The sequence below is a fragment of the Sorex araneus genome, chromosome 6, assembly GCF_027595985.1.
Source record: "Sorex araneus isolate mSorAra2 chromosome 6, mSorAra2.pri, whole genome shotgun sequence".
Taxonomy (NCBI): domain Eukaryota; kingdom Metazoa; phylum Chordata; class Mammalia; order Eulipotyphla; family Soricidae; genus Sorex; species Sorex araneus.
In genome coordinates, this window is record NC_073307.1 from 4,599,289 (window position 1) to 4,621,212 (window position 21,924).

The following is a 21,924-nucleotide window of genomic DNA, read 5'->3' on the forward strand; positions in this document are numbered from 1 at the left end:
GCTGTTTGCCTTGTATGCAGCTGACTCGGGTTTGATACCCAGCATCCATTATGGTCCCCCAAGCACCGTCAGGAGTGATTCATGAGTGCAGAGCCAGGAGTAACCCCTGAGCATCGTCAGGTGTGACCCAAAAAGAAAAGAAAATCAATTGACAATATCAATCAGTAACAAGCCTTAGATATTAGAATCCTGACCTGAGAGATTCAGGCTGGGGAACAGTAACTGGGAAATGACAGGAGGAAGGAAGTGCAGGTGGTGTGAAGGGAGGCGATGGTATATACCAAAATCACAACTGCCAATTAATAAATAAAGGGGGCAGAGCTGGGAGGGTAGGGAGAGTGGACGGAGTGGACACAGCGATGCTGGGAGGGGTGTGGACACCTCAGTGGTGGAGGTGAACAGGAACTTTCCACATCGATACCAGAAACTCCAACACTACTAGTAACCGTATCACTGAAACTATAATAAATTCAAAAAACACACATTATCACATTTAAAATAAGTTAACATTTTCTTACTGTCCTAAAATATTCCATCTTCAAATTTTAGATTTTGCTACAAAATCTAAAGTCAGTCTGGGCAGGTTTGTTATCTTTGTGTAATCTGAGTCAGAAATTCCTCATCTGTAATCTGGGGGGTCTTGGAATATCTCGAGGGTTGCTGTGCATCTCTGTGAAGTCCAGGGGTAGCTTGGCATATGGCAAACATCCCCTGTGGAGACAGCGGGAAAGTACCTGGCATGTGGCAAATACTTCATAAGCCTTAGCCAGGATTTCTAAACAAGCAATTGATAATAGGGTGTCAGTTCACAGAGGGGACACGGACGGACGGTGTCTGGGGGCAAGTAACGTGTTACTTGAGACACAAAAGAGCAAGGTGAGTGGGGTGGGAAGGGGCACCTTGGATGGGGACAGGTCAGGAAGTCACCAGCTCCCAAGTGCCTTTGTCTGGAAACACTGGAAAAGTTTCATTTTCTCATGTTACTTCTTAGGTAATCGGAAAATTAAAATGCAAAATATAAAATGATTTGGCTCTACTCCGAACATACACTCAAGCTCTAGTTATAACCTAACACTTGACAAGATAAAATATCTTCTTCCGCCTGCCCCAAGCCCCACCCACACATACACAGTGCTCTCAAGGAGGATGACTTTTGCCAGCCAGAGGATCTTTACTGGTGATAAAGGGTCAGACCTGAGGCTGGAGGAGAAGCAGGAGACCCCACCAGTGAGTGAGTCAGGAGGAACAGAGTTCTTCAAGTTCTTTCTGTCATAGACTTCGAGAGTCTAGGGCAGCCCTTCCCAGCATTTATGAAGACATACAACACAGGATATCTAAACCACACAGCCATCTAGCCTATGAGCCTATGGCCCAAACCACAATAATTCAACTTAAAAATGTGCCCGTGAGAACGGCCATGACCCCAGAGGCACACAAACCAATCTCAGAACCCAGCAGATTTTGGCAGAAATGCATCTGGACTGCATTAAACTTTGTCACTTCGCCACCCCGGGTGGGGAAAGGTGTTGTCCCTTCCATTTCCCGACTCGACCCGCCCCCCCCCTCCGCCCCGCTGCATGGTGGCCTCCATCTGTCAGAGCCTATTGGGCAGCCAGGTACGAGCCTGCAGTGATGAGACACATGGGGCCTCAGGGGATAGGGGGTGGAACTGGCCCTTCTCCCCACCCCAACGAGACCCTGAGTTGCTGCCCAAGAACAGCTCCTCTGGCTACTTTTCGAGCTCCTGAACGGCCATGATTCCAGAGGCACACAAACCAATCTCGGAACCCAGCAGATTTGGGCAGAAATCCCTCCAGACTTAATTACTAAAATATTAGGATTCCAAAATCACACGGTTGCTATTGCGGCCACATGACATCATATGCTCTTCATAATCAGCAATAGAAAACAAACTATCTAATGATGACTTTCGGCAGGTCTGATTATTGGGGGGAAATTCCAAATAATAATGGTGGGTCTGGTGTCGAAATATTGAATGTGATCAAAGTAGAGAGAGAGAGTGAAGTGGAAATCATCTGCCAAACAGGCAGGGGGAGGGTTGGGATGGGGGCATACTGGGGTTCTTGGTGGTGGAACATGTGCACTGGTGAAGGGATGGGTGTCTGATCATTGTATGACCGAGACTTACACTGGAAAGCTTTGCAACTGTTCTCACGGTGACTCAATAATAAAAATGTGCCCGTGAAGGGGATGGGCTGGGGGAGCCGGTGGTGGGATCAGTGTTAGAGCACCGAATCCTGGAACTCCATTAGGGACCTGCTTGTCACCCACAGGGCCGAAATGAAAACTACGCTGGAAATGAGAAGAGAAAATAAATACTTGTGGGAAAATGACTTACAAGAATATTTTTTAAAACCACAAATCTGCTTGTGGGGGAGAGAGGGGGAAGCTTGGGGTGGGGACGAGGGAGGGGGAGGGCAGTGCAGCCACTGTGTTGGCTCTGCTGAACTCTTCGTGTCCCTGGTCATGTGTGCAAACTTGGAGCTCACGGGACACCAACGGCGAACCCCAATGTCAACTACAGACTTTGGGTGCCAATAGCGTGTCAGTGCTGGCTCATCAATTGGCATGAAAAGGGCACTTGGAGGGGAAGCGTTGCCAGTTGCTAGGTGTCAGGGGCCACAGGGGCAAGATTCCTGCTTAGTTCTGCTGCGAACCTAAGCCTGCCCTGAGCAGGGCCAGGGAAGCCTTCCTCTGCCCTGTGCCACGTGGACACTCGTGCTGTCGCCCTTGGGCCACACCACATGGCTCGATGGGCTGCGGGCATCTGACAGGAAGCACAGGTGCCCCAGCCAGACAGTCCCCACTCCTGGAATGAAAAAGTCCAGTGATGACCACAAATGATGTCTGAAGATATTTGAACCAACTATAATATGCCATGAAAGTAAGTGCTATGCGGAATGAAAAAAATTACAGGTAATGCTAACAGTACAGTGGTTTGTGAGCTATATTCATAATTATAGGAAATGTTGCTTTATTTAAGTTACATGTTATAGAAAATTAAGTTATTCGCCATTTAAACACAAAGATTTTTCCTCTTGAATTTTTTTTTGAGGGAGGATGGCTTGCTGGGCAGTGCTCAGGGCTTACTCCTGGCTCTGTACTCAGGGATCACTCCTGGCAGGGTTTGGGAGAGTAGAGCTGGTGTCAGGGATTGAACCCGGATTGGAGGTGCACACAGCCAGCACCTTACTCCTGTTCTCTTTCCCTGGCCCCTCTTTGTCTTGAGTTTTACCCGGGGAACTCTCTGGGGAGGGGGCCATCTGCTGGACCCTGACTATGGTACCTTACCTATCTCCTAAAATACAATCACTCCAGTTCTCTACCCCATTGTTGCCTTCCTCTGAGATTTCTCTTCTGATCTGAGTTTGCTCTTTGTTCCTGGAAGTCATACCAATGTTTTTCCGAGCTGACGGACCCAGTGGTCATTCCTGGTGTCCTCCAATATTTATGAAAGGCAGAGCTGCTTTTGATGTCAGCAAGGCTGTGAGACGTCGCAGTGAGGCAGGAGGGGTGCCACCTACGGAATTGTCGAGCTCACTAGCTGTCGTATTGAGTGTTGGAAAGAAGCTTCTCCCTCATGAGTCGCCCTGTCTTCCTGTTGCTCATCAGCTTGCTCGAGCAGGCACCAGTAACGTCTCCATTGTGAGACTTGTTGTTACTGTTTTTGGCATATTGAGTACGCCATTGAACACAGGGCTTGCCAGGTTCTGCCACGTGGGCAGGATACTTTGCTAGCTTGCCAGGCTCTCCGAGAGGGATGGAGGAATCGAACCCAGGTTGGCCTCGTGCAAGGCAAACATCCTACCACTGTGCTTTTGCTCCAGTCCCTCATAAGTAGGAATAACAATTTGTAATGGGTCTATGCTACTTTTGAACGTCAAATGATTTGACCAGCATTATTTACTAATGAAGTATCAGTTTTTCAATTGGGTTTATAAGGAAAGTGTTGCTTTCTTGTAAAAGCCTCTGATAAATGTTGCTCCCCTATTTCTGAGGTTTTAATGATCCGAACCACAGGGGAGTATGCCCAAGGGCAATCACACCATTATTTTACCAGAGGTTTTCTACCATTCAAATAGAAGATTTGGTCTTCAGGATAATTAGCCCTATTAATCGATAAATGAATCCACTTTTTTCTTTTTTTTTTCTCCAGAACTCATTTTCTTTTTCTATTAATTTTACTTTTCATAAAATTGTTCACAATAGTTGATTACATTCAATATTTTAACGCCAATCCCACCACCATTACATCTTCCCACAACATTATTTCGATTTTTTCCACCACCACTCCAGGCTGCCCCACATGTTTTGTGTTGCTTGTTATGAATAGCACGAGATGTCACATGGCCGCTTTTGCTCCTAGAATTCTAAACTTTTAAATAATTGGGGTCCAGAGACATATTTGCAGTGAACTGTTCACTGAGATTCAGTTATGAATCTCTGGATCGTGGCCTTTAAAGCACTTAATGGCACCCAGAGGCAGTTCATGGGTGAGACAGCCAGGACCCCAAAGGGGTGGGGAGATGAGAAGGAGTGACCGGTCCCAATTCCTTGAGGCCTGGAGTTTGCAGTCACTGGTCCTACCTTCCTGGTTTTTCACTGGGTTCTGGAGGCTTACGGCCTCCGGGCTTTATAGGGGGCAGGTAGAGGGACGATGCCTGCTCCTGTGTGAAGCACCATGGTGAAGTCAGTCTGGCACAAGGTCCAGAACATCTCTGGGTGAGCTGTTTGGTTCTCAGATTTATTTGTGAGTCTCTGGATCATGGCCATTAGTAGACTTAGATGGTACCCAGAGGCGCCCAGAACTCTTTCTCCAGCAACACTTAAGACAGTTTCTGCTTCATGATAGTTCTATCAGAAGGAGAAGGCATTCCTTACCTTTTTAGAAGAAAAAAATTACTATAAGAAAGAACTTGACATTTTAAAATAATATTTTGAACGTATTGTGCACTGTAATTTTGCCTTTTCTGATAAAATGTTACATTTTACCACAAATTATAAATTGGTAGAAATTAAGCTGAACATTTTACTATTTTCTTTTTTTTTAATTTTTAAGATTTTATTGAATGGTGAGAAAGTTACAAGCTTTCATGTTGGGTTACAATCTCACAATGATCAAATACCCATCCCTCCACCAGTGCACATTCCCCACCACCAATATCCCGGGTATACCCCCCATTTCCTAGCCTCCCCCTGCCTGTAGAATCCTTCTCAAAACAATATTGCTGGCAGCCACTAATAAATCTAAAGTAGGTTTTCGAGATGAAATGTATTTGTTACACTATTCCTTTTATATAAAATCACAGTAATCTTCTGTTTACCTTGATTCTCCTGGATAAACCCTAGACTTTGTTATGGCCCATACGGCCTTCCCTAAGCCCAGCCCAGCTAGCTCATTGTTCTACCATCACGATCCTTCTCAGAATTAGACGCTGCCTTTTCCTAAACACAAGTTGCTCACTTTTCTTCACCCATTCTTGGAATGTTCTTATTATCCATGTCTTATGTCATTCCTTGTACCCTTCCCACATGGACTTCCCATAGGTCACCCCTTTCTGAAGACTTCCCAGTTGGCATCCATTTCTCTCAGGTTACTTTCTACATTTCCTACCATTTCTCACCTTGTTTTGCCTCAAGCTACAGTTATTTATGTCCAGTCCTAAGCCCAGGTAGATTAAGAATCCCCAAAGTACAAGGACTCCATTAAAAATAGTCTAGAGCCTAGTCCGGTGCCATACATGCAGGAAGCTTTAAAACATCTGTGTGGGGGCTGGAGAAAAAAATACAGGGGTTAAGCCTGGCGCATGGGTGAACGCACTTAGATCTCTGCACTGCAGATGGTCCCCAGAAACTGCCAGGAGCGATGCCTGAGCATAGATCCAGGAGTAATCCTCAAGCACTGTTAGGATTGCTTACACTGCTCCCCAAACCAAAATAAATGAATAAAGTAAAGAGTGTGAAAGAATAGACTATTTCCATCATTCACCTTTGCATTTCCCCCATGAATTTTGCTTATGATTCACTCCTGCGTGTAAGGGAGACAGCTCTGTGTGACTGAGAAACTTACCACAATAATAAGTATCTCTTCAAAACCATCCACCCCTCGACCTCAGCATCCTCTCCGGGCTCTGTCCTGCCTTCCTAGAATCCCAGAGCCCATCATAAAAGCCTTCACATGTCTTTATTACCCTGGACCTGTGCCTAACCAGACCTTCCTCCTTATCTATCCCGCAAACTCCTTGTCATCCTTCAAAACTGAAATCACAGATCCCCTGAACTCCATCGGGTTCCTAATTCCACCAGGACAGAATTAACTGCTCTTCTCTCTGGGTTTCAGAAACACTGAAAACAATAACAAGTGCCCAGTAGGTGCTCGGTAACTGTCCTGACCAGTCTTGCTCATGGCTCTTTGTTCGTGGTACAGTCTCGGAGGCAAATCTGCTTGTCAAAACTAGCCTCGCTGGGGCAGCGATCATGTAGGGAAGCAGGGTGAGAGGTTTGAGGGGGCCGATGTTTCTAAAATCGCTTCTCTGAGTTGTGCTCTGACTGTGTACAAATAGTTGGAATGAGAAGGAAGGGAGGAAAAGAAGAAGAGGGGAGGGTGGGAAGGGAAGGGGTAAAAAGGGAGGGGGGGGGAAATGGAGAGAAGTTGCCAGGGTAAGAAGATCCAAACTATTCAAGGTTGTAATCAGAGCACAGTTCAAGATACGCGGCCTTACTGTCCAAACCTACTGCCAGAATGTCACAGACCAAGCTCATAATTTAGTTTATGGCTGATCTTTAGAGTAATAAAAAAATCTAGAAAGAAGCTACCTGGCACCATTCACTGAGGACGTTTTTTAATATTGTCAAATGATTCATAATTATAAAGGGTGAATGTGGCGTGTTTGCTCTGTAGTGGTTATGCTAAGACTCATTAAGCACTTTCTGCATCCAAGAGTCCTGTTTTATGTAAACAAGACGTCTGAGGAAGACAGAGATGGGTAATAAAGATGAAAGGAAGTGAAGTATATTAACGTGAGGACAAATTAATAACGGCCTTTCTGTCCTCTACCAGGAAAATCAGCCACTGGGGGATAATTGCACTTTTCAAGGCAAAAAGGGGAACAGAACTCCAGACAAAGTGACAGAAGAAACATAATCAGACAGGGTTCCAGGCTCACGTTACTTTTCAAAGATGGTCTGCACTTGAGGAGCGTCGATGTAAACACCGCCAGTACTTTGTAATGGTCTCTGGGTCAATCTGAGGGCCAGGGAGAGGAAGCAGGGAGAGTAGCGGGGTGACAAGGGGTAGGGAAATAAAACAGGAATGGGCGGTCGGACCAACAGAGTCACTGTGTCCCTTCTCCGTTGTCGCTCTCCTGGAAATGAAGAGTGGGTGAAATAAGGCGGAGGGAACTCAGGTGGAACTGCTTCATCTCAGCCATCGGTGGGCTGCATTCCTAGACAAGCCAGTCAGAGGAACTGCCTCCTGTGACAGTAGTCCATGCAGATGGCCGCACCCTGCACCCTGCACCCCTGCCCCATCCCTGGTGACCCAGGTCTTCAAGTGGCTAAGCCTGTTCCCCAAACACTGGCCAGTGGAAAACTCCCAAGGCGTCTATCCCAGATCATGGGCTCCCCAGAGCGCTGCGCCCAGGGGTGGCCTTCTCTGGTCTTCAGTGTACATACAGCTCTGGTAGAGGCCTGCAGGCTGCCTGCTGGTCTCACAAAAATGCTTCAGATTGGGCTGGAGTGATAGCATAGTGGGTAGGGCGTTTGCCTTGCACGCGGCGGACCCGGGTTCAAATCCCAGCATCCCATATGGTCCCCTGAGCACCGCCAGGGGTAATTCCTGAGTGCAGAGCCAGGAGTAATCCCTGTGCATCACCAGGTGTGACCCAAAAAGCAAAAAAAAAAAACCAAACAAACAAACAAACAAAAATGCTTCAGATCCACATATCCCCGTGAACGCACAGGAGGACAGGACAAGCCCCCAGAGGTGCGTGCTTTAAGAACGCACCACATCTCTTGTGCCCATCTGCAAACGTAGGCTCCTGGGATGGCATGCTATCTTCACGTGTGCACCCAGGATCCCCCAGAATCTCCCTGGTCCTCACTGTGGCCCAAACAAGGTGTGATTGCTCAGGAGAGAGGGCTGTGCAGTGCGACAGTCTTTAAAACCTCACAGCAAGGCCTCATGACGTGATTGCTTTTACCTGTTTACTTCGGCGAAACTTTCTTTACAGAGAGAGAATCTGAAGACCAGGAACCGTGCCTGCTGTTTAGGTGCACACTGGGGAACCGCCTGGCTTTTCCAGGGTGCTCAGAGAGAGCCTTGTACATGCTGAGACCGTCCGTGACCAGACAGACCCCAGGAAGCCTAGCTACCCTGCTGGGTTTAATATGCTGCTGTTACAGCCTGGAAATTCTTAGTAATTTTTGAACAAGAGGTGTCAGATTTTAATTTCTCGTTGAGCTCCAGCTGGTCCTAGCTGCTCTGAAGGATAATAGAAACAATTGTCTGCGAAGTCAAACCCTCCTGCATGCTTCCTGGAGTAGACAGAGCTCCTTAAAGTAGCGGAAGGTAGAGAGGGAACGCGGGACCCTGGGGCCGTCTCGCCTGGATCTCACTGTCTCTCTAGCTCCTGTAGTCCTCAAGGACACCTATGCCACCTGCCTCTGGGCCTCCGCAGTGGCCTCTCCCAGTCTGGGGGATCTTTCCAAGTCTAACTACTACTCCCACAGCTGGTCCTAGGACCGACTGTTCTAAGCTCTCCCCTGCCCCACCAGGCTGGCTTGAGCCCGTGCAGATAGATCATCCTCTCAGTGCTCCCTTAGCGCCTAGCAGGCTTGGTCATCCCACCTTTGTACAGCCAGGTGGTTCGCTGCTAGGCAGGAACCTCTCTTGACTTTTGCAAGACAAAGTCTGGCACAGTGCTGGGATGCTTCAAAGACAGTCAACAGTCATGGTGTCGAAGGATCAGGAAGAGGTCCAGGGTAACCCTCCCTTGGGGAGGGGGTGTGTGTATGTTGGGAGCAAAAGGGGGGAGGTGGGGGTCTCTGCAAGGAGCTGGAGCAAAGCTGGGTATCTTTAGGCAGCACATTCTAAATATATACCCAGAGCCCCCAATCTGAAGCCAGCAAAATCATTCCAAACTAGCCTTTTGTGAAGGAGATGGTAAATCAGCAGAGTGTAATTGCACTGAATTCAATTCCCTGATGGTCAACCTTGATATCTCAATAATTAGAGAAAAATAGACTGTGTGTTAAACATTTCTAATGAGCACAGGGCTTTGCGTTTGCAGTGTGGTCTGCTCAGTATTTTAATAGTTTGGGTTTTCATCTCATCTCTTTCTCCTTTGCTTAGTGGTGCACTTCCCTTTGGTGTTTTTATTCCCTTTGATAGAGTTGTAAGAGCATTATTTTTTCCCTGGCTGGTGTAGCTCATTTTGTCTCCTCTGGTCCTTCATCTTCCCTTTAGCAAGCCACTATAGTCACGTGATCCACTTTGATTTCCTGCTCTGGGGCCACATTCCTTTATTTTTCACTTATGAGGGAAGTTTTCACTTATAATCTTTGAAATATTTCCAAGAGGCCAAAGGGACGGCTACTAGTTTCTTTGTTGGGGAAAAAAGTGAAAGTGCTCTGTTTGCTGCAGGACACCCAACTTTCTCTTACTGCCACTTTTCTCGGGCCCCCCAAAGTGATGCCACGAGGTCTTCAGGGACTCATTATCCCCTTGCTCTTGTTTCCCAAACACAGTGACTTTTACTGACTCCTCTGTGGCAGAGATGTAGCTCATAGTTTTTTGTTTTTTTCTTTGTTTTTGCTTTTTTAGTCACACCCGGTGATGCACAGGGATTACTCCTGGCATAGTTTTAAGTTTTAAATCTGAGAGAGAGAGAGAGAGAGAGAGAGAGAGAGAGAGAGAAGAAAATGATCACTACTCTAAACAGCTACTCATTGTATGAAGATAGTGAATTAGAAGCTTCTCTGAGGATCCATTTTCCATAGCATCCTACATCTGCTGCTGCATCCCTGAAACCCTCAGTGAGCTCGGCAAGGGGCTGTTCTTTCCCATCCTTAGCACGTCCCTGCACTCTGGGGCAGCCAGTCACATTTGAACATTAATTCATTCTGATCCAAGTCTTAGATAAATTATAAGCAAACACGATTTAGGAAACAAGGCCATCTGAATGCAAACACCTAAACTTCAGATGACATTGGGCCTGGATAAAACTTTCAGTTCGCACTGATTGATCCTATGAGGGGTTCAGAAAATTTAGCAATTCACCCAAGGTAGTAAAAGTCCTTTTTTTTTTTTTCCTTCCTTGACTTAAACAAAAAGCTTCATGCTCCCTTTTGCTCTGAGGACTGAGTGAGCCTGATGTGGTCTTGGCGTGTGAGGAGACCAGAGGGTTGAAGAGGAAACGCCAGTGGAATCAGGATGAGGAAATGAAGTCAGGACGGAGCTGTGGCCAGCACGTTTGGAGCTGCTAAGTCCGAGGAAAGTCATGTGAGAATTACTCTGCTAGTCACACACTGTTCTCGGGAACACGCGAGCGCATGCCTGGTACTATGGAACGCAGTGCTCCTTGCTGCATCTCCATCATCATCCTCTTCATCATCAATCACGGTCACTCGTGACTGTTGCTGTTTCTTGTATTGAGCACAAACCCCGGCAGACAGCAGGCACTCAAAATAGTTTGCTGAATAAAGCACGGACAAAATAGCCATTTCACTGTTGTGTGAAGTATTTTTGCTTTGTTTTCAAATGAAACTCCTGTCAGTTTAGGAGGTACACCCAGAGGGTCAGCCTTCCCCAGGAGGAAATAGCAGCATCGGGGTCTTCTCTCTTTCCATGTGCCAACTTAAGACATTTCACGTGAGTCAGTAGGAAGGGGCTGTGACAGAGGCCAGAAGGTGCCCATACTTGTACAGGTCCCCTAGGTGACATTCTGTGCCCCTTGAAATAATCATTTTGTGGTACTATTGGAGTCTGACTCGGAGGGCTCAGACAGGACCTATCCATGTTATTTTCCATGAACAATTTAATTGGTCATGTTCAAACTCACCTCTACCAAAGTTTGTCTCTGATCTCTCCTCAAAGAATTAGCCAAGTTACTCTCTGCAGTTGGAGGGGGCTGAGCAGGGTCTTTGGAAACACTAAACATCTTACATATCCTATGCCAGCGTTTCCCAGCACTGGGTCATATGGCCTTGTGTGCCCACAGGATATTACATGGGGGCAGAGGTGACAATAAATGGGACTACAGCATGAGACTACGGGGCCAATAGGTAGGGGGGCGTGTGGGACACAGGAAAGAAAGAGGTCGGAAGAGGCCCACGGCTGAAAGAGGTTGAGGAAGAACACAAGGTCTCCATGTTTGAGGACAAGGTGGATCCCAGTATAACTGAGTTCATGGTGTGAGTTATTTTCAGTACATAAACTTCTAAGTCAATTTTTTATTGCCAATTTTAATACATAAACTTTTGGCATATCATTAAAATAGGCAATTTCTTACTGGAAATTCCTTAATTTAGATATATTTTTAATTATATAGAATATTTAGAAATATTACTTTTACTTTTTATACATTTCATAAAACAGGTTTTTAAAAATAAAATCCCCACGATATAGACCATCACAAAGCTGTTCATGATTAAGTTTTAGTCATACAATGTTTCAGCATCCATCCCTCCACTAGTGTACATTTTCCACCACCAATGTCCCCAGTTTCCCTCCCAACCACCCCCTACCACTTCTACTCTCCCGCCTGCCTCTATGGTCTCTCTCTCTCTTTTTCTTTCCTTTTGTGCATTATGGTTTGTAATACAAGTACTAAGAGGTCATTGTGTTTGTTCAGAGCATTCAGTATTTTTATCAGGAAGGTACAGCTGGAGTAGCTTTGAGTTATGGATGTGACTGCAGGAGCTTCTGGAAGTACAGAGAAGTGAGGGAAGGTAGCCCATCCTGATTTCCGCCCCCCTCCAAAAAAAAATACTAGAGATTTCAGTCATAAAATCCGCATATCAGAATTTTCAGCAGATTAATATCTCGGTGATGTCCATCCTGAGGTAGTGGAGTCCAGCTGGGGGCATGGTGGCAATTTTGAACTGTGGGAACAAGTAGCTTCCGGGGGCTCTGTTTGGGCAGGCACTGAGCTAAACTGTCCTCTTCCAACCTACCCTATCTGTTCAGCCTTGCATGGGTCTGAGATTAACTGGGGCTTCTGATCTCTTTTGAGATTTATTTATGGGTCTCTGAAGCAGGACTGATACATGAGACTGCATGGCTGAGCAGGCGGTGGTTTCTGGATGTGACTCCTACATATCTAACTTTTGGTGGTTTCATTTCTTGAGAAACTTGGTCCTGAGTTGTTGAAGCCTGCAATTTGGGGGTCTCAGAAGGCCTGAAGTCACCGTCAGGCTGCTGATGCCCTTGCCCCGAGGGTGCAGGTTGACCTGCTGGTGGCGTCATGATCCCTGAGCCCCAGTGGTGATGGTCACAGCGGCCCTGGCAAGGACCAGGACTAGGGCCAGGGCTGCTACGTTCCCTTGGTACCTCCAGCACAGCCTGAGCAGGGGGCACATGCCCCCATCCTGGGTCTCCAGACAGCTGGCACTTAGGGAGGTTTCCCTCCAAACCTGCATAACCTGCTGTCACCACTCTGTGGTGGTGCCAACTTGTACGGGACCCATTAAATCTCTGCCACTGCCCATAGCACTGAGAGCCCGCCTGGCCGCCACCACCCTCAAGAGTCCCACTCTAGGCGGGCACTCTGTATGGCAGGTGGCCTGCTGGTCTCATTTAATGGTGCTCTCCCCGAGACAGGACGCCCCAGGGCACCCCATTCACTCACGCAGAAACTGGACGGCCCCACTGGCTGCTCTGAGTTCTGGTGCTCACTGCTGCACCACCCTCGTAAACAGTCTTATTCAGAGCTTCCTTTTTTTTTTTTTTACTTTTTTTTGGGGCAGGGTGGGGGGAGGGGCATGATCACACCTGGGGTTACACTCAGGGGTTACTCCTGGCTCTGCACTCAGGAATTACTCCTGGCAGTTCTCAGGGGGACCATATGGGATGTGGAGGATCAAACCCTGGTTGGCCGAGTGCAAGACAAACACCCTACCCACTGTGCGATCGATCCAGACCCCTGGACTCCTAAGTATTAACCTCAAAAACAGTACTAATCTCTGAGGCTCTTATTCAGAACTTCTTCATGGGCAATTGACATTAGTTTTGTTTTCTTTATAGCTCCATCTTTTAATTTCTAAAGTATAATTTTCACCTTTTACTCAATTTTTTAAAGTGAGGATTGATGCCTGCCTTGTAAATTTTCTTTTCTTTTTTTTAATTTTTATTTTTTAAAAAATTTTATTAGTGAATCACCATGAGACAAAGTTATAGACTTACAGATTTTCATGCTTACGTTTCAGTCATACAATGATCTAGTACCCATCTCTCCACCAGTGCCCATTTTCCACCACCAATGGTCCCAGCATCCCTCCCACCACCCCCACCCTGTTCCCTTCACCCCATCCTGCCTCTGTCTGTCTTGTAAATTTTCTTAAAAGCCATGGATTCCTGTCTGTTTAATAACAATTCTTTCCCTCATGGTCTTTTCAAAGACTTTGTCATTGTAAAAGCGTCATTTAAAATCAACTTTCAAAATTTTGTTCAAAATAAAATTGGTCACCTCACTTCTGTTAAAATGATGCCTATTTAATCATCTCCCCCTGCCCAACACACACCTTATAATAGCAGGTTTTGGTGAAAATGTGGAAAAAATGGAATCCTTATGCATTGTTGGTTGGAAAGTTGAATGGTGCAGATAATATGGAAAATATTTTGGTAGTACCTCAAAAAAATTAAAGTAAAACTATCATATGGTCCAACATTCTATTTCTTACTATACACCCCAGTGGAACTGAAAGAAGGGTCTCAAAGAGATATTTGTACACCCAAGTTCATAATGTCATTATATCATCCAGAGGGTAGAAATAACCCGAGAGTCCATCAGTGAATGATGAGTGATAAATTTCATGAGGTACACATACGTGATGGGATATTATTATGTTATAATGAGGAAAAAAATTAAAGCACATGCCACAATGGATGAACCACGAGTATATTCTGAGAGGGAAATAGCCAGTCAAAAGGGGGCAAATACTGTATGACTCCCCTCAAACGAAGTCCTTAGAGTAGCCAGACTCGTAAAAACAGAAAAAACTGTTGTTATGAAGGAGGAAACAATTGAACCATACAAAATTGTCTCCATTCAATGGTTTTTGGTCTATAAAATATCAAATTAACATTTTTGACATTTTGACCTATAAAAATTTTCAACTGACAAACGTCAGTTGAATTAAACCTAATTATTTTATTTTTGTGATACTATGAATTAGAAAATGTAGTTAAACATAGCAACCATCTCACGTATTTATTCCACGGCTCAAAATTTAAATCTAGAATAATTTGCCACATAGTTTTAAAGTCGCCTTGCATAATCCCTAGAGGAAGCAACTGAAGCTCAAAACTTTGTTAATTTCTTTGAAATAAAAATAAATTATAACAGAGTGTATCTGGTATGTAGCCTTTTATCGAGATCAAAGAGCTGTTTTAAGATATACCTCCTTTGACCAAAGAGTGAAAATTGAAAGATTAGATTCATCGCTTTGACCATTAGTGCTTTGAACAGGGGTCCAACCTGAGGAATGAGAGCCAGTCTCTCTCCCCTCTGTTTGCAACTCAAGGGCACAGAAAAGGGAGCATGTGACACAAATTGCCAAGACATGAAATCATAGGCACTGTTCTGAGTCACAGCATGCTCCCATGAATTAATGCTCACCCCCAGTTTAAGTTCATTAATTATGTTATATCTTCTTGTAAAAGAAAAAGGAATCTTGAAAGAACAGTCTCATCAACTGCTGACATTTGACATCTGCCATCCATCACTCATATACACACCCTTCTTTATACATTCTATGAACGTGTATGTGCATATTAATGCATGTTATAAACATTTCCTTAACCACTTAAAAATTTCAGATATGACATTTTACTCCTAAACACATCATATAACTGAAATATTAGTATCATATAGAAGAAAAAATATTTAACATAGAGTCCATCTCACGTTTACCCAATGAAAATCATTCTTTGTAAGTCTTAACATTTTTCTAGGGTCTTCTCACATATCATTTATTACAATTTTTGGTTAGTTTTTTGGGTCACATCCAGTGGTGCTCAGGACTTACTCCTGGCTCTGTGCTTAGGGGTCACTCATGAAGGTGATTGGAGGATTGTGTGTGTGGTACAAGGGATCAAACCCAGGTTAGTCACAAGCAAGGTGAGTGCTTACCCACTATATCGTCTTTCTGGCCCCTCACTCATTTTGTTGAGTGGTCATGTCTTGCTCGCTCTCTCGCTCTCTCTCTCTCTCTCTCTCTCTCTCTCTCTCTCTCTCTCTCTCTCTCTCTCTCTCTCTCTCGGTACCTACACTCTGGAGCAGTGCACAGCCCATCTTTGAACCATCACCTGGGGAGTGCCCCAGCCAGCGCTTTGGACACTTGGCTATTAGACCCAGATGAAATCTTCAGCAAGAGTAGCTCATGTGGGCTGCGGGGTGGCTCCCAGGCATGCAGCATACGCTTTGCATGGGGGATCCCAGGTTTGCTATTTGGCCCTGTGTGTCCCCTGTTTCTACCGCAAATGCCCCTAGTGTGGTTGCGAGGGGTGGAACAGTTCACTGCACGGCACCCGCATGTCCTCCTTTGCAAGGCTGCAGGTGCCCCCTCAGTCAGTGTCATGTTAAGCTTAGCCATTTGTTTCAAGTGCTTTGTGTTCATTCTTGTCAGCTCAAGTTGTCTGTTGTTATTTGTTTGTGCTGGGCATCGAACCTAGGAACTCAACCACGCAAAGGAAATAAATGCTCTATTACTACACTCTCCGTCCAAATTTAGTTCCTGAGAGTGTGTTCTGTCCACTGATGTTGAAATATTTTATGCCTAAAACTCAACTACCAATAACTTTATAAGTCACAGTTCGTTACTTTTCTTTTTTTTTTAAAAAAAAGTGTGTTCTGTCCATCACAGCTATGAAGTTTTTTATCATAGCATCACGTATTATCTATATATATCATATGCCTATTATTAGCCCGTATCAAAATGTTTACTTACATTTCAGCTGATGAATAACAAATTACTGAGTCACTAATGATTTTAGTAATGCCTGACTCTGAAAAAGACTACAAAAATTGAAATACTTGTTCGGTCTGTCTCGAAAACTGAAAGCTTCCTCTCTCGTTCTCACACTCTCTCCCTCTCTCACTCCTTTTATCAGGATGGCCTCATCTATTCACCAATATGCTTATTTGCTCAATTAGATTAGATTTAGATAAACAGAAGTGAGCATTTAAAACATTTACATTCAAATCTTTTTTTTACCATAATTTTTAAGTTGATAAAAACTTTTGTGTCTTTGACAAAAATTTTTACCCACTTTCTAAGAACGTTTTCAAAATCACCTTCTTGCCAATACAAGCCCCTGGAGCAATCCAGGGTCAGTCACTTTGCACTCTGGGGAACAGCTGACCTTGGTTAGTGATTAATTTATTACTTCCTATTTCCTTTATACCTACCCACTTCCCTCTTACCTCTTTGCTCTAATAATGACACATGAAGTTAATGATCATTGGCAATTAAGAGGACCATTTCTGAACAAGTGAGTTGGATATTAAAAAAATGAGATTCCAAATCAGAAGCTGGGGTATCTTTTTCTGCCAGCAATTTGAGTGCCTTTGGCTGGAGCTCTTTATCTCTCTATTTTATTTTGTCCATCAGTTAAATAGAACTTACAATAATTTCTCATTAAAACTTTGTGTGAATCCTAAGGAAATTGTAAAATCAAAAGTAAACTTTTGTTTTACAAATCGTTCGTTAAAGGAGAATTACAAAATGTAAAGAAACAAATAAACAAACAACACATCAGATTCCTGCCACCAAGATAGGGACATTGTGGATACCTTGCGGGTCCTTCCAGAAGTCAGCCCAACCAAGTACCATCTGATTTCTCTTTTCCCGGGCTAATCTATTTCGAACACCTTTCTATTTCACTCCAAGTAACAAGAGCAGATATTGTGAAGTGGCCCCCAGAGCCCCCTCAAGACTGGAAGATATTGTGTACCAGCTGTTGTTGCTGGCAGCCACCCACCTGCCCTCAGCTCCCTTTAAACCTGGTGAAGGAAGGTCTCTCTCCCCCTGACTCCCTTCCCTACCACAGCTGGCTTCCAGTGATTGGAAGATGGAGGAACAGAAAGGCTAGCCTCTAGAAAATTCCACGTCTCGGTAGCTGGAGTGATGGCAGAGAGGGTGGGGTGTTTGCCTTGCACGTGGCTGACCCAGGTTCAATTCCCAGCATCCCATACGGCCCCCCCGAGCACCGCCAGAAGTAATTCCTGAGTGCATGAGCCAGGAGTAACCCCTGTGCATCTCTGGGTATGACCCAAAAAGCAAATTAAAAAAAATAGAAAATTCCACGTCTTTAGAAAATTTCAAACATGCCATCACTCTAGAAAATTCTGAACAGCTGTGAGAGCTTCAGATCTCTTGAGGAGTACATCACTCCCCTCTTTTCTACCAGTCATCCAACCCAGTGCTTCCCTGCCAGACACAGGACCCCAAGGTTAACTCCTTATTAACCTTTCATAAGCTAGTATCTGGCCCATTTTGCAGCCACCTGGGCTGGGAATGGTCTGGGAAAGCAGATATGAAGGCAGATGATTAGAGCGGGAAGTGTAGCCAAGAACACCCCTGCTGTCCTTGGAGAGGGGCGGGTTGAGTTTCCCTCCCCACCCCAAGCAGAGCCCTGGCAGCTGAGAACCTCCAGAACCCAACCACAGCCATGCCCAAGGCCACTTTCCCCATGCTCAGACGAGCCTCGCCCATAAAGGAACTGGTAGAGGAACCCAGGTATGTGGGACCCGTGGCTGAGATCTCCAAGCCTGCTCGGATCAGGACTGGGCCTCCTCCACCCAGCTCCCTAGTTTTCCAGTAGCTAGGCAACCACACCCACAAACTGCCCCTGGTGCCATGTAATCACATCAACAGCCAAGATCCAGAGAATACAAAACAAAGCTCCCAGAAGAGAGTGATGCAGTATTTCCTGGAGTGCACGGGAAATGCGGCCGCACAGCCCCTTATACTCTAGCCCAGTGATGTACCTGAAGTAGCACACATTCGTTTGGTTTTAACATACTTGCTTGTATTCTCTTATAGACAGGCTTAAATGGCTCCAGAACGAAATACAACAACCTTCACACACTTCTGTCTTATTGTGGTGGGAAGATGCTCGCTGGTGGAGTGGGTGTTTGAATATTATCTGTAATTAACTATTGTGAACTACTTTATGAAAGTAAAATGTATAAAAATCACCCAAAAAAAAGAGAGAGCACCCCTGCCCCAAGGAAGCAGAGCAGGTGAGCGTGGTCAGAGATGGTGGACAAGGAGAAGATGTTGGTGAGAGACCATTCTCCAGCCAGTGAAATAAACTAGGTCTCAATAAATGCGAGGGAACTAACACCGGCCAGTGGAAACGGGTGGCCACTGCTAAGCTGTTCTGTTACTTTGGGAAAAGGTAATAAAAAGTTAGGAATGATTACTTGACAGCTAAGTGCTAAGCGTGATGGCCCGAGGGTTTTCTTAGCAGCCTATAAAGTGTTCCAGTCTTCCACAGCCAGAGGCTACAGAAAGTTAAGGATCAAGACCAGTACTTACTAATGAAATTCAAAGAGCTCTAAAGGAAGTTTAATTCTCCACACAGGCAGGTAGGCAGGGAAGAATGGATTCCTGGGAAGGTGGCATGAGGACTTCCAGGTTGGTGAATTCCAGACTTGGATTCAGACTCCCCTGAGCTCTGTGAACTGGCCGAAGCAGTAAGTGCCTTGCCTGGACATTCTCTGCTCTCCCATTAGGCTGGCCCAGAGGCCCTTGTCTGCAGGGTTCCCATTAACCTGGTGGAGGGATCATGAAGGCATCTGAAGGTCACATCACACAGAAGACCCATCCAACTCTGGCCCCGATGGGTACACTGGGTCCACAGACCCACTTTGTGGGCATTTCCCTTCCCCAGGCAGAAATTGGAAGAAGATATACATTTTATTTGGCACAACCGCCATCCTGGTTCCCTGGCCTCTGGAAAAGACCTAATATAATGGGAAGGTCAGGGAGAAGCTCTGGGCCATCCAACCCATTCTCCCCAATCAAAACAAGAAATCAAAACCAAAGTCAAATCCCAGCCGCCTCGAAAGGCAAAAGGACGCTGAAGTGACCGCTCCTGCCATTCTGGCCTCAGCAAAACCCACCTGGAAATCTGCATCTGACAGGGGCCCTGCAGACTCAACTGGGAAGAGGCACAATTGCAGGGCTGGACGCTGTCGTGTACAGGGTATGTGGCCGCCGACCTCGCACATATGTTCTTCTTTGGAAAGAAAGAAGCTCACGGCCAGTTCCCAGATTCCCACTTAGCCGGGCTAACGGAGCTCTCGTGTCTTCTATCATGGCATAGTCTGAGTGTCTTTGTGGCTGGCTGGTCATTCTAGCCATCACAGAAAGGACTGTGCCTGGAGCCCTCCCTGGGCTCCAGATGTAACATCTGTCCACACCTGAGGGTGCTTCCCCGGTTCCTAGGCCAGGTGGCACCCGGCAGCAGGCTGAGAGTAGAGATCACGGAGAGAGTCCTGTCAGGGGTTCAGGCTGGGATACAAGCAGTGTAATACTGGGCCCTGTGGTGCTGGACACATGCTGGACACGTGCAGCCGCCGCCCCCACATCAAGCTTATGGCTGTCCCTACTGGAAGAGCGACACACTGACCTGTAAGGTTCTGGGGTCTTCCCTCTGCAGTGGAGTATTATACATCACTGAGAACAGTCCCAGCTTCATGCTGAAGTACTAGCTGAGACAGAGTGCTTGACAAAATGTGAGACGGCCTCTAGGGCGGCTCATCTTGAGCAGAGACCTGCTAAATCACCAAGTGATAATGGGCCACGAAAAAAGTCATTGGATGTAGTGAACTCTTCAGGATGAAGCAGGGGCAGGGCTGGAGAGCGGGAGAAGCCACGTGGTTATCCCTGGCCCCCTGCCATCTGTCACTGGCCTTTCCCCCCCATCCACCACAGCCTTCTTCAGTTCGCCTGTGAGGCTCACAGCCATACCACATACTGAGAGCCGTCAGCCTGCTAGAATGATGGAACAAACAGAAGCCTCACTTTGGAGGCATTTTTGAGCATCCTTGAGCATGAAGTCGTCACTTTAAACCAATTAAAATTACGATTCTCCTGGTAGGTATGATACATGATCCTAGAGCCCGTCTGATCGTCTATTGAGTTGACCTTACTGTTTGGGTAGAACATCTCTCATACTAAAGAGGCTGCCTTCTATTCTTAGTCGCTGAGGTGACTGTTTCATAATTAATCTTAAACTTCACGAAATACTTTTACCTCTGTAGATTTTATTTTCTCTTTGAAGACAGGTCTCCTATAGTTAGACATTGTTGCATTCCTTGGGTATGGCAGGCACACTTGAATTTTTAACAAATACAGCATGTTTTGTGGTTCATATAGGCTTTCCCCACTTGTATCCAGAAGTTAAGTAGGTCTGCACTTTCTTTCCTTGTACCATCAATACTGGTTAGAATTGATCTCTTGGCTTCCTAACACGAGCCCACTCGCTTTCCTCCTTTTCTTTCCAACTCCAGAGCGTCGCAGATCCCTCCGCTGTAGACTCCATCTCTGACTTTCCACCCACCTATCTACTTATCCCTCCTCGATGCTTGCCTCATCCGAAGCTCACGGCGGGCGCCTTCCTTCCCAGCTCTGCGTTGCTTATATGTAGCAGGGGCTGCAGAATCAGACCGTTTGGCTCAGATGTGCTACTAATGGTGACTACTTTATTTTTCATTGTAAACTTTATGCCTTCGGTCTTGAAGTCCTGTGCGATCTCACGCACCAGCCGCTGGACCGGCGGCTTACAAATGAGCAGTTCGGTGGCCTTCTGGCATCGGCGGGTCTCGAAAAGCGCCACGGCTGGTGGGGCTGGTAGCGGTGCAGCTTCTTCACGCCGCCTGTGGCCGGTGCACTCTTGCGGGCCGCCTTGGTGGCTGGCTGCTTGCGGGGCCCCATCCCGCCTGTTGACTTGCGCGCTGTCTGCTTGGTACGAGCCCTCTCCTCCTTCCAGCTCAGCTGGAGACTCCTTCGGGGTTAGGGAAATGAGACCCATTTTTGCTACTGTGGTTGGCATAGTTCGTACATCCTGGGTAGCTTGCCAGGCTCTGCAAAAGTTTACGATGCTAAAATCTCAGGGCTGGGACAAATGGAGACGCTACTAGTGCCCACTCGAGTAAATCGATGATTAACGGGATGACAGTGCTACAGTGCTACTTTATTTTTCATAGCCGACTCATATACATGCATGAACCCTGTGCCTTAGGTGCCAGGGGTAGGAGAAGGAAATGCAAAACCATACCGTCATGTTGGAATTGGCCAAATATAGGAAAAGGATCTGACAGTCGCACCGTTCAATCGATTTTCATTTTGAAGAAGTGCCCTCCCCTCTCCCTCCTAGGTTCCACATGACTCACTTCCTGGGTTCGAGGGATCTGAATCCATGGCGATGAGGGAAAGTGAAGTTGGCGTATCTGCCGATCCCTCTGACCGCGGGTATAGCTGGAAGAGGTGCCGCAAACTACAGAAGCGCCCGTGTGCTGACCCAGTCAGTGCCTTTAGTCACTGCAGAGAGACCTCACACACCGGGAGCTTTCCTTGGGGGGGGCTCTGCCCAGTGACTGGGGAACTCCCCCAAAAAGGCAAACAGCTCTGTGAGGCAGCGGGAATAAAGAACTCGACTAAATCGGCCGACAA